This window comes from Curcuma longa, chromosome 9 (genome assembly GCF_044706935.1).
Source record: "Curcuma longa cultivar G26 ecotype Majalengka, Jawa Barat chromosome 9, ITB_CL_G26_1.1, whole genome shotgun sequence".
Classification (NCBI taxonomy): Eukaryota; Viridiplantae; Streptophyta; class Magnoliopsida; order Zingiberales; family Zingiberaceae; genus Curcuma; species Curcuma longa.
This window is the reverse complement of record NC_133869.1, coordinates 1,950,028-1,964,378: the sequence shown is the minus strand read 5'-3', so window position 1 is coordinate 1,964,378 and position 14,351 is coordinate 1,950,028. Positions and strand designations below refer to the sequence as shown.

Sequence of the window (14,351 nt, the reverse complement as noted above, 5' to 3'; positions counted from 1 at the left end):
CTTGCATAGATGCTAAACTTTATCCATATTTAATGCAATTGTGTTAAGTTATGCATATGTTTAACTTAACTTGAAACTAAGTTGCCATAATTAAAAAAGGGGAGATTGTTGGTGCAAGGTGCACCCAATGATCGAACCTTGGTTTTGATAATGGCACTAGGTTCAAGTTAAGTATATGTTGTGGACTGATATGCCTTATGTAAAATACCAGAACATCTAGGGGTTTATGTGTAAATATCCCTAGTAGTAAGGGTTTAATTGTAAATAAACCTATTTAAGGGGTTAAATGAAATTTTACTAAACCTAAGATAGATTAAATTAACCCTATAGTTTAATTTGGGGTTAATGAATGGATTAATTGGGTAGCCCAATTAATTATGCCCAACTAGCTAATAAACCATTAAAGGATTAATTAAAGGAATTAATGGGTATAGTGAATTAATGGGTTATTGGTTAGAATAGATTAAAGGTTAAAGCTTGCTTAACGGAGCCTCCACCGAACCGACCCGTTAACACTAAAACCGTCCTATAAGAAATCGAACACCGCGATTCTTCTCCCATTTTTCGCGATCGCGCTCCTCTGCCTCCACCTCCAGTTCCTCTGTTCTCCACCTCCTTCTCCGATCGGGCGACAACCGAACCAAAGCTGCCGGTGCCGAGGTTAAGGGAGCAAGTAGAGATCAAGAGCTCGGTTGTAGAGGGTTGTGTCTCACCGAAGCTTGACTGGAAATCGTGCTGACGGCGAACGGTGACGCGGAAGAGGGAGATCGGGCGGAAGGAATTGAAAGAGGTAAGATCGATTTAAATCTAGGGTTCCTAAGTTCCTTGCTTCGAGATTTCGTTGTGATTTCGAGTTTGTTTTAGATCTGTGATCGGAGATCAAGGTTTGATTTGGATTCGGGGGTTCTTGATCAATTTGGAGAAGAAGAAAGAAAAGGGATCGGTTCAATAGGTAAGGGATTTGATGAACTCTTAGACTTCTTCGATTGAATCAAGCTTCTTGCCTTGATTAATTTTGGAATGGCAGATTGGATTGATCTTGGAGAAGCCTTGATCGAGTAAAAAAAAAAAAAAAAGAAGAAGAGAAGCCGAAAGCTAAGGTAAGTTCATTCCTTGTTCCTAGGATTAGATCTTTGTTTAGAGCCTTCATTCTTGAATGATATGCAATTAGTGGACAAATCGATTAGAGTCTTGAGCTTGAATTGATTGATAAATCAATAGGATATTGATCGGATATAGGATAACTCTGTTTTGTCAGTAAGAAGAAAGAAGAAGGCAATAAATTGATCGGACTAATACTAGAGTACAATTGGAGTCGATCTGTTGAGGTAAACTTCTTAAGAATTCTAGCTTAATGATTTGTGTTTAAGCTCATGGTTACTATTAAATAAATTAGATGACCTTAAAGATTATTAGCTACTGTAATGTTAATTTAATTAAGGTTAATCTATTTAATTGAAGGTTTATGATAAGTACTGGTTAAAGAATTACTGTTAGTTGTTAGTAGTTAGAAGCTACTGTTAGATTAAGTATGAGTTCTTTTTTTTATATAATCTATTGAGATTTGAATGGTTATTAACTAAGATGAGTTAGTTAACTTGATTAGTAAATTGTTATTAACCTAAATTAAATCTAAATCAAACATGATTAGATTTAAATAAGTTAATATAATTAATCTAGAATTGGTTAACTAAGGTGGAGTTTATTCCTTAAGTTTAGTTAACGATTAACCTAAGGTTAATAGGTTAACATAAGGTGGATTAACTTAGGGTTGATTTAAATAGAGAATTAACTAAATTAATAGATTAATGAAATTAATTTAATTAATTAGTTAATTCCTATTTAATATCGACCTAAAGATTGGATTAGTCAAACCTAAGGTTAGTTAATTTGCTTAGGTTTGATTAAACAAGATTTTCGTTGTATTGATCGATACGATTAATACAATTAATTGATTGGTTAGTTAAACCAAGTTAATATCAACCTAAAGGTTTGATTAGTCTAACCTGAGCTAGATTAACAAAAATCGAATTAAATAAACCCTTAAAATTTAAATTAGGGTTTGTCTGATACATTCTGGTATTTAGGATATGTACTGTGTTTGCAGGTCCTTGATTGATACTTTGGGACTTCGATATTATATTGGACTATTTTTCTGGAGGTTCTTAGCGATCTACGGTATAGCAGGTGGATAATCTACTGTATCTAGTCAATACAGTTCCTTTTACTTCCCGGTGCATGTTTTCCTTCTATTTCTGTTGATTAGTACCTTATCTTGTTTCTATATCTGCTGGTAGATTTGATACTTTTGTTACTCTGATTGTATCCATGCTTGTCCTTATTTCTTTGACCTTAGTTTCAGTTCTGTTTATACTTTGAGGCTCGATATCATTGTACTACCCATGATTATGTTTATTACCTTTGTTTCGGTTATGTTAGCATCATTTGATACCTTGATCATTAGGACTTTAGTTCCTACGCATGTTAATTGACACGGTGTTGATTAACATGGTAGATGATGATTATTCTGACTTGATCATGTCATCATGATGCATGAGCTCGATTGTAAATCCCAAAGATTGGGTGTATCGTGCTGGTAGTTGGCTATAGTGCTAGATTGATATAGGTGGTTATGATACCCTATTTCCATCGCGGTGATGGTGGCTGTACGGCAGTGTACGCAGCCAGTCAGTAGCTTGATCTCGACATCGCTTCGGGGTGGTGCTCCGTTCGGCTGTATGGCAGTGTACGCAGCCCGACTGTATGGCAGTGTACGCAGTCGAGAGTTTTATACTCTGGACGAGTATTGAGGACAGTACTGACCATAGGATGTACGTAGCCATGACGGGGCTACCTACTTGGGCTACCAGGCTACTATATTGTAGGGCTGGATCCATAGCCACCCGATGTCGGACACCCTCAGACTCATATATACACATGAGGTGCTGTAGCGAGTGTAGACAGCTGCATCATGCACATACTTGCATTGTGAGTTTGATACACATGCATTGGACCTTACATTTATGGCATTATGAAGTGATTGTGCACTTGTTTGATACTTGATTGACACATTGCATAACATGATCATGCATATAGACTACTATATGTATCTGAGATATGACATTGACTATATGATACCTGTAGGAGTTACTGTTCCTTATACTGATCTCCTGTTACCTATTGTTATTTTTTTATCTGCTCTACCATGTTTATCTTATTGAGCATGCACCTCTTTCTGATTATCTACTGAGTATATTTGTACTCACCATTTGGACTCTGGGATTTCTTGTCTTCCTAGATATCAGGTAGGAGGATACAGCTGATGCCGAGGAGATCCTGCCAGTCGTGCCTATCTCACAGCCATTTGTGATTTGTTTTGTATTGGTACTTGTGCATTGGAGGTTACTTACATATTTTGTAGTAGTTCTTTACTATAGTTCGGATTTATGCATCGTACTGGTACACTGATTCTAGTGATTTGATTTCATTGGTATCTGTGAGTTACAGATTTAATTCTATGTTTGAGACTTTGCTATATTGAGTATTCCGCTGCTTAAATTGATTTTCTTTCAAAGATTGACGAGTTTTATTCGTTGATTGTGTGGTGGATGCATGCATATATTGTAGGATGTGTTGAGTGACCGTGTGGGTCTTATTTACCTTTATTTTACTTGTTTAAAATCCATAGCCTGTTATGGATTGGCCGTGTGGGCCTTATTTATATGTATGTATCCAGGGAATTGTCAACGATACAGGGGAGATGCTGCCGAAATTTTTCGGACGGCCGTCTCCCGGGTCGTGACACCTTATCTGAGTATGAGCACAGGTTTGACTTAAGTCCTAGTGCAGCTAGGCATTGGAAGTCTTGGCAGAGTCAGAGCTCCAGGTGAAGTCTGGGCTGGTCAGGAGCACCAAGCCGCAGCAGAAGTCTGGACTGGTCAGGAGGACCAGGGCGCAGCAGAAGTCTGGGTCAGTCTGGAGGACTGGACCGCAGCAGAAGTTTGGGTTGGTCAGGAGGACCAAGCCGCAGCACAAATCCTGGAAGTCGAGGACAGAGCCGAGCAAAAGTCCAACGAGTCTGGAGGACTCGGTTGGCATCAGGTAAATTCTCCCGAGAGGAGTGGGTGAGGACGCGTTCCTATAAGGAACAGTAGGCGTCGGTCTAACCCAGGGTTTCACTGGAACCCCGAAGTTAAGACCCAGAGTTAGTTTCACTAACTCAACACCTGTTTACTTTACTCCTCCTCGTCATCGGATGACTCGCTACTAGAGGAGTCCCACGAAGCTTGAGCCACCATGACTTCCTTCTTCTTCTTGTCTTTCTTTTTGAGATCTTCCTTCTTTAACTTTGGGCAATTTGGCCTTATGTGCCCCTTTTTGTTGCATTCATAGCAAGTCACATTAGTATCAAAATTTGAACTTTGACTTTTACCTTGGGATTGTGGAGTGAACATCTTCTTCACATTCCTTCGTGTAAACCTTTTTGATTTTCCCATCATCCTCTTCACATAGTGTGCCATTTGTTTGGGAGACATCTCCTCATCACTATCGGATGTCTCTTGTTCAGATTCGGATGAAGACTCCTTCTCCTTCTTCTTCTTCTTCTCCTTCTTTTCTACAAACAAAGCTATACCTTTCTCTTTTGAAGACAAGTTAGCTTGTTCATGAAGTTCAAATTCGCAAAATAGTTCATCCAATTTTACAATTGAAAGATCCTTCGATACCTTATAGGCATCAACCATCGATGCCCATAAATTGGTTCGAGGGAAGGCTTGTAACACATACCTTGCCAAGTCCCGGTTGTCCAATTTCTCACCTATCACATGTAGACCATTTACAACTTCTTTGAATCGCCCATGCATTTGACTTACGGTCTCATTTTGCCTCATGGTGAAATTTTGAAGTTGACCGACTAGAAGATCCTTCTTGGCTCTTCTAGATTCACTTGAACCCTCGTTGAGTTCAATGAGTTTCTCCCATAATTCCTTGGCCGAGTTAAAAGGTCCAACCTTGCTCAGTTGATCTTTGGATAATCCACATTGCAAGGTGGTTGTAGCCTTTGCATTCGCTTGGGCCTTTTTGCATATTTCCTTTGACCAATCCTTGGTCGGAAGAAAAATTCCGGATGCATCCTTCGGCTTTTCGAAACCATCTACAACACTAAACCAGTTATCAATATCGTTCATCAAGTAATATTCCATTCTACCTTTCCAGTACGCGAAGTCGTTGCCATCGAAGTACGGTGGACGAGCAGTGCTGTGTCCCTCTTGAAACGCCATTTGTATCTCGGTTGATCGTTGGATCTTCCGAAACGAACCTGCTCTGATACCACTTGTTGGGATCGGTGCGTTCGCTAGAGGGGGGTGAATAGCGATTTTCGACTTTTCTCCTGCACAAACGTCAGCGGAAGCAAGAATAATAAAGAAGAAAAGCAAGATCGCTAACCCGTTCGATTTACTTGGTATCCACCTCTACGAGGTGACTAATCCAAGGATCCACACACACAGCCCGACGATTCCACTATGAAAGATCTCCTTCTCGAAGAACCCTTCGAAGGCGGAGAAACCCTCACAAACTTGATCTCTTCCTTACAATAATAGATCTCAAAGTTTAGAGGAAGAGTACACAAGATCACAGAATTGATGTTCACAGAAGAATGAAAGAATGAGAGTTGTTGTTGTTCTTCGCGTCGAACACCACTTTTGTGATTTTTCGAAGCATCAGTCGACTGCTGGCAGGGCCAGTCGACTGATGGCATTAAATGCCAACAAATTATTAAAGCGCATCAAATCTGCGCAGCTGGCATCGAAACGGTCGGCTATCAGTCGACTGATCAAGACCAGTCGACTGATACCAGTCGACTCCAAGTCGACTGCCCAGTCGACTCCTGTCTTCTCTGTGTGTCTTTTCTGTGTGCGTCTGATTTATGAGCAGTCGACTGCTGGCAGGGCCAGTCGACTGGTCTAAGCTGAAAACTCCCCCTTTCAGCTATTTCTTCACCTTTAGCCTTGACGCAAACCTTCCCACGCCTTCCACAAGCCTCGTGACCATCCTTGCACTAGCTTGAGATGCTTCCCTCAGTTTCGTCATGCTAAAGTCTTTGCCTTGCCAAGACTACCCTTGGACTTTTCCTTGCCAAGACCTCCCACTTGGACTTTTCACCAAGACTGCCCACTTGGACTTTTCCTTGCCAAGACCACGCTTGGACTTTCCTTTGCCAAGACCACCCACTTGGACTTTTCCTTGCCAAGACCACGCTTGGACTTTTCCTTGCCAAGACTTTGGACTTTCCTTTGCCAAGACTACGCTTGGACTTTCCTGCAAACTTGCATCACACATGTTAGATCATAACACATTGCCTAACTTAAACTCATTTTAGCCAAACATTAAAATCCAATCACTTGGGGCACGATTGCACCAACAAATGTATGACCATGTCCTTTTATCCTTGATATCTAGATTGATTAATGAGGCATAGACTGTGTCATCCTCTTATCAATCTTTATGTTTCTTGATTCCCAAGTAGACTCACTCAAGCAAATGAGCTCAATATCTCATATTAACTCATTTGAGCATGACCATGCATTTCGTGATCCTACTCAATCAAGAGGCTGCAAGATATCACTCCCGCTATATTGAAGGGATAGATCTCATCTACATCACTCACATCCCTCCGCATAATTTATTACATACCAGTGATCGCCTTTATAGTCCACCCTGTTATGGGTGACATTTGACGACATTAAAGTACATAACTCCTTATGTAGGGAACCATAGTGACTTCAGGTCTAAGGACTATTCATACCAATAGTCACATGAGAAAATTTATGACACTCATATAATGATCCATGAAACTTTCTTATGGTGGATCAATAAAGTATACATTCTCTAATGTATACCCATGTGTCAACTCGATATCTTATATCCATGACATGTGAGATCAAGTCATCCAATTGACATACATGCTAGTCTTAATGCATTAATATCGTCCTTGAATATTAATACTTGACTAGGAATGATTAAAGGTAGTGTTCTCTACATCATCTCACTATCGACTCAAACAATCGATATGATGTAGATTAGAACTAGTTGCTCAAGGATATTATTATACTTAGTTATTTGACACAAACATAAAGTAAGTATAATAACCAAAAGCCTTGCCTATTAATATTAAGAATATGATACAAAAGTCCCTAGTCAATCATCACATAATTGGCTCTAGAGCTCCTACTAACAGGAAGAAGCAGCTGCATCTTTAGTGGGTGGTGGTTCAATGATAGGTGGTTTAGTTGCAGGTGGTGGTGGTGGTTTAGTGGCAGGGGTTTCACCACGCTTTCGAACCTGGGAAGAGTAGTCAGACACAATGGGAGCAATAGTGGGAGAAGTAAAGAAGATAGCATAATTTTTGGTAAGGAGTAAGGCTCGGTCAGAAGAGACTAAAAAATTAAGCCCTAAAATCAAATGAATGTTAGGATGCTGCAAGGGTTTGACCCATAGTTTGGGTAAAGAAAAGGGAGTTCTATAACAATCACAATTGGTGTAAAAGTGTAGATGTGTATTCGTAACAAAGTGGGAATAGGAGATTTTTTGTCCATCAAATTGGGTGTTGATTAAAGGTTGTGAAGTGGTTTTGATCAAATGTGGGGGTAGTATATAGCGTAAGGTTGCTTCATCAATAGTGGAATTAGTAGCTCCACTATCCATAAAGACATGTAACGTGAATTCATGTTCGTGAATATTCACAAGACATTTAACTCTAATATCCACTGTTCGTCCTGAATTATAGATACTAGGGGTTTTAATGAATACCATATCAGTATTAGGTGAATCTAGTTCCTCTTGTAAAAGAATACCTTTACCTTTTGTCTTCTTATTGGGTTGAAGTGTTTTCTGTAAATCAATGAGTTTAAGTTCTAATTGATTAAGTCTAGTTTCTAGTACTGAGACTCTAGTTTCTAAGAGGGTATTTCTAGTACTTCCTCTAATTATATGGGTAGTTGGGATGGTAATCTGATATGTTTGTTGGAGACATAGATTACAAATTTATTTTCTACATAGTTTACAGGTTTGCTCTTTTTTTCAATAGCAAGATAAAAATTACATAAATAACAGGGAACATTATCTATTCCTATTTTTAGATTCCATTCATGTTCACAATCTCTTAATCCTGCTTGTAAATCTAAGATTGTAAGGGGAGGAAATTAGGGAAACATAGGATCCCAATTATGATCTAGTTGATCTAATTGTTTCGTTAAGTGATCTAGGTCTGCTTGTAATTGTGTAGTAGTTGGGTCTTTAGGTAAGTAGGACTTGTCAAGAAAATAGTTAATTAATTAAGGTATAATCATTAGAAGAGGAGACTTCTTCTAGATCTTGTACTGAAATGATCGAGTAAATAGAAGAAGCTGTAGAAACATCTTATTGTACTTCTACTAAGTCTAAATTAGTACAGGATATGACTTTCGTATCTTAAGTGTATAGGTTTTTCCTATTGGGACAAGCAGAAGATAGATGTCCCGATTTATTGCAAGCAAAACAAGTAATCGTATTCATATATATTTTTTTGTGGCTTATATCTTCTTACATGTTTGGTTTTGTTTAAATATGATTTTTCATTTTACTTTTTCTTAAACAATATGTTTGTTTTGGTCTCATTTGTAGTTTTGCTTGTATGGCTGGTCTTGTTCTTCTATAGTAGGTTTGTTGTTTAGTTAAACCATATTGCTAAGGAGTGTAGATTTGACGACAAAAACTATATTGTTGGTTCTTTAATTGTTTCTGTATCTGTATATATATATTTCTTTAAGTACTGCTATTATATGTTATACTCTAACTCTGATATTATCATATTGAGGTGGTACTTTCATATCAGTCCAGACTTTATAGATTTCTTTTCCTAATTCTCCAGGTAATTTACTAAAGAGTCTTTCTCCTAAGTCAGGGTTGCAATAGTTACCTAAAACAGCTATTAGAGCTAAAAAGTCATTACAAAAGGGTTTTATCCAGTTCCAACTAAATAATTGTAATTATTCTAAATCTCTCATGGCTTCCCTTTGTCTAATATCTAATCCTGTGTTAGCATCTCTTGTTGTAAGAAGTCTATGTATTGTGTAACAAAAGTTTAATATGTTGTTTCCTTGAGAGGCTATTCTAGCTATTTTTTCTGGGAGCTTTTCTTGTTGGTGCAATTGTGCCCCAAGTGATTGGATTTTAATGTTTGGCTAAAATTAGTTTAAGTTAGGCAATGTGTTGTTATCTAACATGTGTGGTTTGAGTCCACAGGAAAACCCAGGAGTGGAGACCTGACGATTGGTGAAGTCCCGGAGGCGCGACCTCTTGGCAATTGATGAAGTCCCGGAGGCACGGCCTCTTGGCAAGGAAGACTTAGCACGACGAAACCAAGGGAAACGTCTCAAGCTAGTGTGTTAGTGCAGGAAGCACTAGCAGGTCAAACCTATGTTTTGATTATGGAACTAGGATCAAGTTAAGTATGTGGTTTGACTAACCAGTTTGAAGTGAGTTTTCAGAGAACAGGTTAAAGTCCTAGTGTGGCTAGGCAAGAAGACTTGGCAGAGTCAACGTGCACCAGGCAAGATCTGGACTTGGGTCAGGAGGACCAAGTTGCAGAAGGCTGGACTTGGGTCAGGAGGACAAGTTGCAGCAGAAGGCTGGACTGATCAGGAGGATCAGTTGCAGTTAAAGTCCTGGGGGGCAACGACAGAGCCGAGCACAAGTCCAACAAGTCAGGAGGACTTGGTTGGCATCAGGTAAATTCTCCCGAGTGGAGTGGGTGAAGACGCGTTCCTACGAGGAACTGTAGGCGCCGGTCTAACCCAGGATCTCACCGGAGATCCGAAGTTAAGACTCGGAGTTGGTTCAGCGAACCGACTCAATATCTTTTATATATGTTAAGCTAACTTTTGTGCAGGAAGAAAAGCCGACCAAAACAGGCCGAAAATCTGATTTTCGGACCTGGAGTCGACCCAGATGGGTTCTGGAGTCGACTCCAGCCGAATCAGCCGAAGTCAAGGTCGCGTCGAGTTGTCTGCCAAATCGGCCTGGAGTCGACTCAGATCAATTTGCGCGTCAAAGTTAATCGTCTCTGCCAACCGCTGACTGGAGTCGACCCAGAACAAGCACAGAGTCGACCCAGAGTCAAGATTTGATCGTCTCCGCCGCCAACGAAGCTGGAGTCGACCCAGAATGCAATCTGAGTCGACCCAGGCGAGATAAACGTTAACAGAGATAAAGTTTGATCTGCCACCTCAGCTGGAGTCGACCCAGATGGCGATCTGAGTCGACTCAGGTCGACTATATAAGGCACCCGCGAGCAGGAGCCGAGACACAATTCATTCTCGCTCTCATTCGCCTTCCCCGCGACCTCTGAGCTTCCAATCTTCGACGTCGGTGCTGCACCTGCTTCAAGCTACTTCAACGGACACCGAGACGCCGAAGTCACAACTCCGGGGAATCGCAAAAATCGGTAACAAAAAGTGTACTTAAATTCCAGCAATCATTTTGTAATCGATTTTTGTACCGGATTTTTTCGATATACTTGCTGCCGTAAGGGGCAAGTATCTTAGTGGATTGCCCAAAGTAAACGGTCAAGGACCGTGGGCCTTGGAGTAGCAGCGTTGCGCTGTGAACCAAGTAAAAACAAACCGAGTCATTTACTTTCGTGCAATTAATTATCGCTTTCGCTATTATTAAGTAATCGCTTCCGTTTTCGTACTCGGGTTTTATCGAAAAATCGAAAAGCGTGCAAACACGCTATTCACCCCCCCCCCTCTAGCGTGTTTTCCGATCCTACAATTGGTATCAGAGCGGGGGTTCTTGAAAACAGTGCAACCACTGATTCAAGACACTTTTCGAAATTTTTCCATTTTTTTTTTTTTTTTCCCGCACTACTAATCCAAGACCAAGTCTTGGAAATTGTTTTTGTTTCTGTTTTTTTTGCATAAATCAAATGGCCCAACAAGAAGGTTCGAGCACCGCGAGGCCACCACTGTTTTCGGGTGACGACTTTCCATACTGGAAAACCAGGATGGAATGTCACTTGAAAACCCAAGTGGAGATGTGGATCATCATCCAGACGGGACTTACAATCCCAACTGGCAATGATGGAAAACCACTCTCCTGCGAGCTTTGGGACAACGCGACAATGAGAAAAATTGAAGCAGACGCAAAAGCCACCCAAACGCTCCAGTGTGGACTCACCAAAGAAGAACTGAACCGAGTCGGACCAATCAACAGTGCCAAGGAACTCTGGAACAAGTTAATCGAACTCCACGAAGGCACTTCCGACACTAAGGTAAGCAAAAGAGATTTATTAATTAATAAATTATTTAACATAAAAATGTTAGAAGGAGAATCGGCGAGCGGTCTACACGCGAGGATCAAAGATATCCTCAACGGCTTGCACGCGATCGGAGAACGAGTCGACAACCGGGATATAATAAGGTACGCGCTTAAAGCCTTCCCTCGGAATACCTTGTGGGCATCGATGGTAGATGCTTACAAAGTATCCAGGGACTTAAATGTAATTAAATTAGATGAAATGTTTTCCGAATTCGAATTACACGAGCAATCTAATACGGAAGTGCAGGAGAAAGGTATAGCTCTAATTGCAGGTTCCGAACCGAAAAGACGAAGAGTACCGGAAGACTCGGAACCATCGGACACCGACGGGAACGAAGCCGACGGAAACGAAGACGTCGCCACCGAACTAGTCAACCTAGTTCGGAAAATGTTCCGGAACAGACGCGGAGTTCGCCGGTCGGAGATCAAGAAAGTGGTGAACGCGTCAAAGCAACCGGTTACCGGAAGACAAGATGCAAAGTGCTACGGCTGCGGTCGAAGAGGACACTTCATCGCCGACTGTCCGCGGAAGAACCAAAAGTCGAAGCGGAAGGTTCTCAAAGCAACTTGGGACGAGTCGTCATCCGAGGAGTCAGACGGAGAACCGACAACGAGCTTTCTCGCTCTTCCGGCACAAGACAGCTCGTACGAAAGCGACTACGACTCGGACGACGAAAGCCACGGATCCGTATCCGTTTCCGAAGGTTCCAAATCCACTGTAAGTCGAAATAGGTTGTTTTCAATTATAATTTCCCTAAGTAAAAAATTAGTAATAACCGAAGCCGAGCGTGACTCGCTCCGAGAAAAGTTAGCACTTTTCGAGGAGAAAGTCACCTCCGAGTCACCGACTTTGGAAGAGCCGGTTGAGGGTCCGACTCGAGTTCAACTCGAGGAAGACAACTCCCGGCTAAGAATTCAAGTCAGTGATCTCACACGATCGCTTGAAAAATTCACCTCCGGGTCCAAGAATCTGAAAATGATGCTTGGATCGCAGAAGGCTGGATACAACCGATCGGGCATCGGATATACCACAAAACAAAAATCATTTATTGCACTAACACGTAGAAGTCGAACACGAGTCCAAGCGTGGGTTCCGAAGTCCCGACTGGTTAACCCAGTCGGACCGAACCAATTCTTGGTTCCCAAGGATCAGGTCCACTTGGTTCGACCAATCAAGGGACACGACCCCGGGGGAACCAAACCAACTTGTTTGATTTATCGCATAACTTAGATTTAATTTTTCTGTATTAGAAATTAGGTTAGTTTAAGGACCAACTACTTGATCAATTCTTGCCAACATAGTACCAGGGTGGGGCGAGATGATAGTACGTTAGGGAGGCTAGACAAAGTGGTCAAGAAGGGTAAGGAGTACCTGACTTGGTTCACCGAGTCGAACCGAACTGACCGAAGCTACCTCGCCACATCCTAGACTAGTTAGACCAAGGTTTTTCAATAAATCGATTAAGTCCATAATTTCTTGAATTGATTCTGACTAGGAAGTGGTCGTTGCTCCGATAACCAAGAAGGCCCCTTGCCTCGCCACCTACCTGGGAATCAATTTTTGAAATGTGTACTTAATTGGTTGAAGGATAAACCTGAATCTAACTCAAAATTGATCAAGTATAGATACCCTTCACAATAAACAAAGATAAAATTGGAATCATCTCACATTCAACTCATAGGTTAACTGATTGATCACTTAGACTGGGTGAGATGAATAGGTAATAAACCAAAAATAACCCAACAAACAAGTTTTCAAAATTAATCAAATCATAAACAATTCAGTAATTGCAAGGATTGAGCCTCGGGGAGCCGTCCTTTGCAATTAATTTAACCTTAACAAGGATTGAGCCTCGGGGAGCCGTCCTTACTTAATTAACCTTAATTAAATTAAAATTTCAAAATTAAATTAACTTCAAAATTAATTAAACTTTTCAAAATTAAATTAACTTCAAAATTAAAAATTTAAATTAACTTCAAAATTAATTAAACAAATTTTCAAAATTAAATTAACTTTTCAAAATTAACTTCAAAATTAAAAACAAATTTTCAAAATTAAATTAACTTCAAAATTAATTAAACAAATTTTCAAAATTAAATTAACTTCAAAATTAATTAAACAAATTTTCAAAATTAAATTAACTTCAAAATTAAAAATTAAACAAATTTTCAAAATTAAATTAACTTCAAAATTAATTAAACAAATTTTCAAAAAATTAACTTCAAAATTAATTAAACAAATTTTCAAAATTAAATTAACTTCAAAATTTAATTAAACAAAATTTTAAACAAAATTAAATTAAATTCAAAATTAAATTAAACAAATTTTCAAAATTAAATTAACTTCAAAATTAATTAAACAAATTTTCAAAATTAAATTAACTTCAAAATTAATTTTTCAAAATTAAATTAACTTCAAAATTAATTAAACAAAAAATTTTTAAAATTAATTAACTTTAAAATTAATTAACAAATTTACAAAATTAATTCACTTCAATATTTAATTCAAAAACCAAGATCCATAAAATCCAACTAAGTGTTTCTTAAATTTATAGGAACACAAGAAACTGGATAACTGGATGTTGGACAGCGGTTGCTCCAGACACATGACTGGAGATCAATCAAAATTCACCAAACTCAAGTTCAAAGACTTGGGGACGGTTGCATTCGGGAACAACGGGAAATTAAAGGTAATCGGATCAGGTAATATAAAATTAGACTCAAATTTCGAAATTAGAAAAGTTTTATTGGTTGACAAATTTGAATTCAATTTACTTAGTATAAGTCAGCTGTGTGACTCAGGTTACACAGTTAGGTTCACCAAAACCAAGTGTCTACTAGAAAACATAGAAAACCCAGAGATTAAATTAACTGGGATCAGGAAAAATAACATATATAACATTGACCTACCCTCATCCTCACTCAAGTGTTTGCTAACACAACAAGAGGAAACTAGGTTGTGGCACAGAAGATTGGGTCACACTCATGTCAGA

At 39.5% G+C, this 14,351-nt stretch overlaps 1 long non-coding RNA gene across 2 annotated transcripts; it reads left to right on the top strand.

Moving 5' to 3' along the window:
• The first annotated feature begins 578 nt into the window (after window positions 1–578).
• On the top strand, window positions 579–3,518 carry LOC141835338 (uncharacterized). Of its 2 annotated transcripts, XR_012602375.1 has the most exons (6): window positions 579–790; window positions 865–952; window positions 1,028–1,100; window positions 1,259–1,328; window positions 2,108–2,187; window positions 3,299–3,518. It is a non-coding gene; the product is annotated as an uncharacterized LOC141835338 (long non-coding RNA). The 2 variants fall into 2 exon arrangements; XR_012602374.1 differs by lacking the exon at window positions 1,259–1,328.
• The last annotated feature ends 10,833 nt before the right edge of the window (window positions 3,519–14,351 follow it).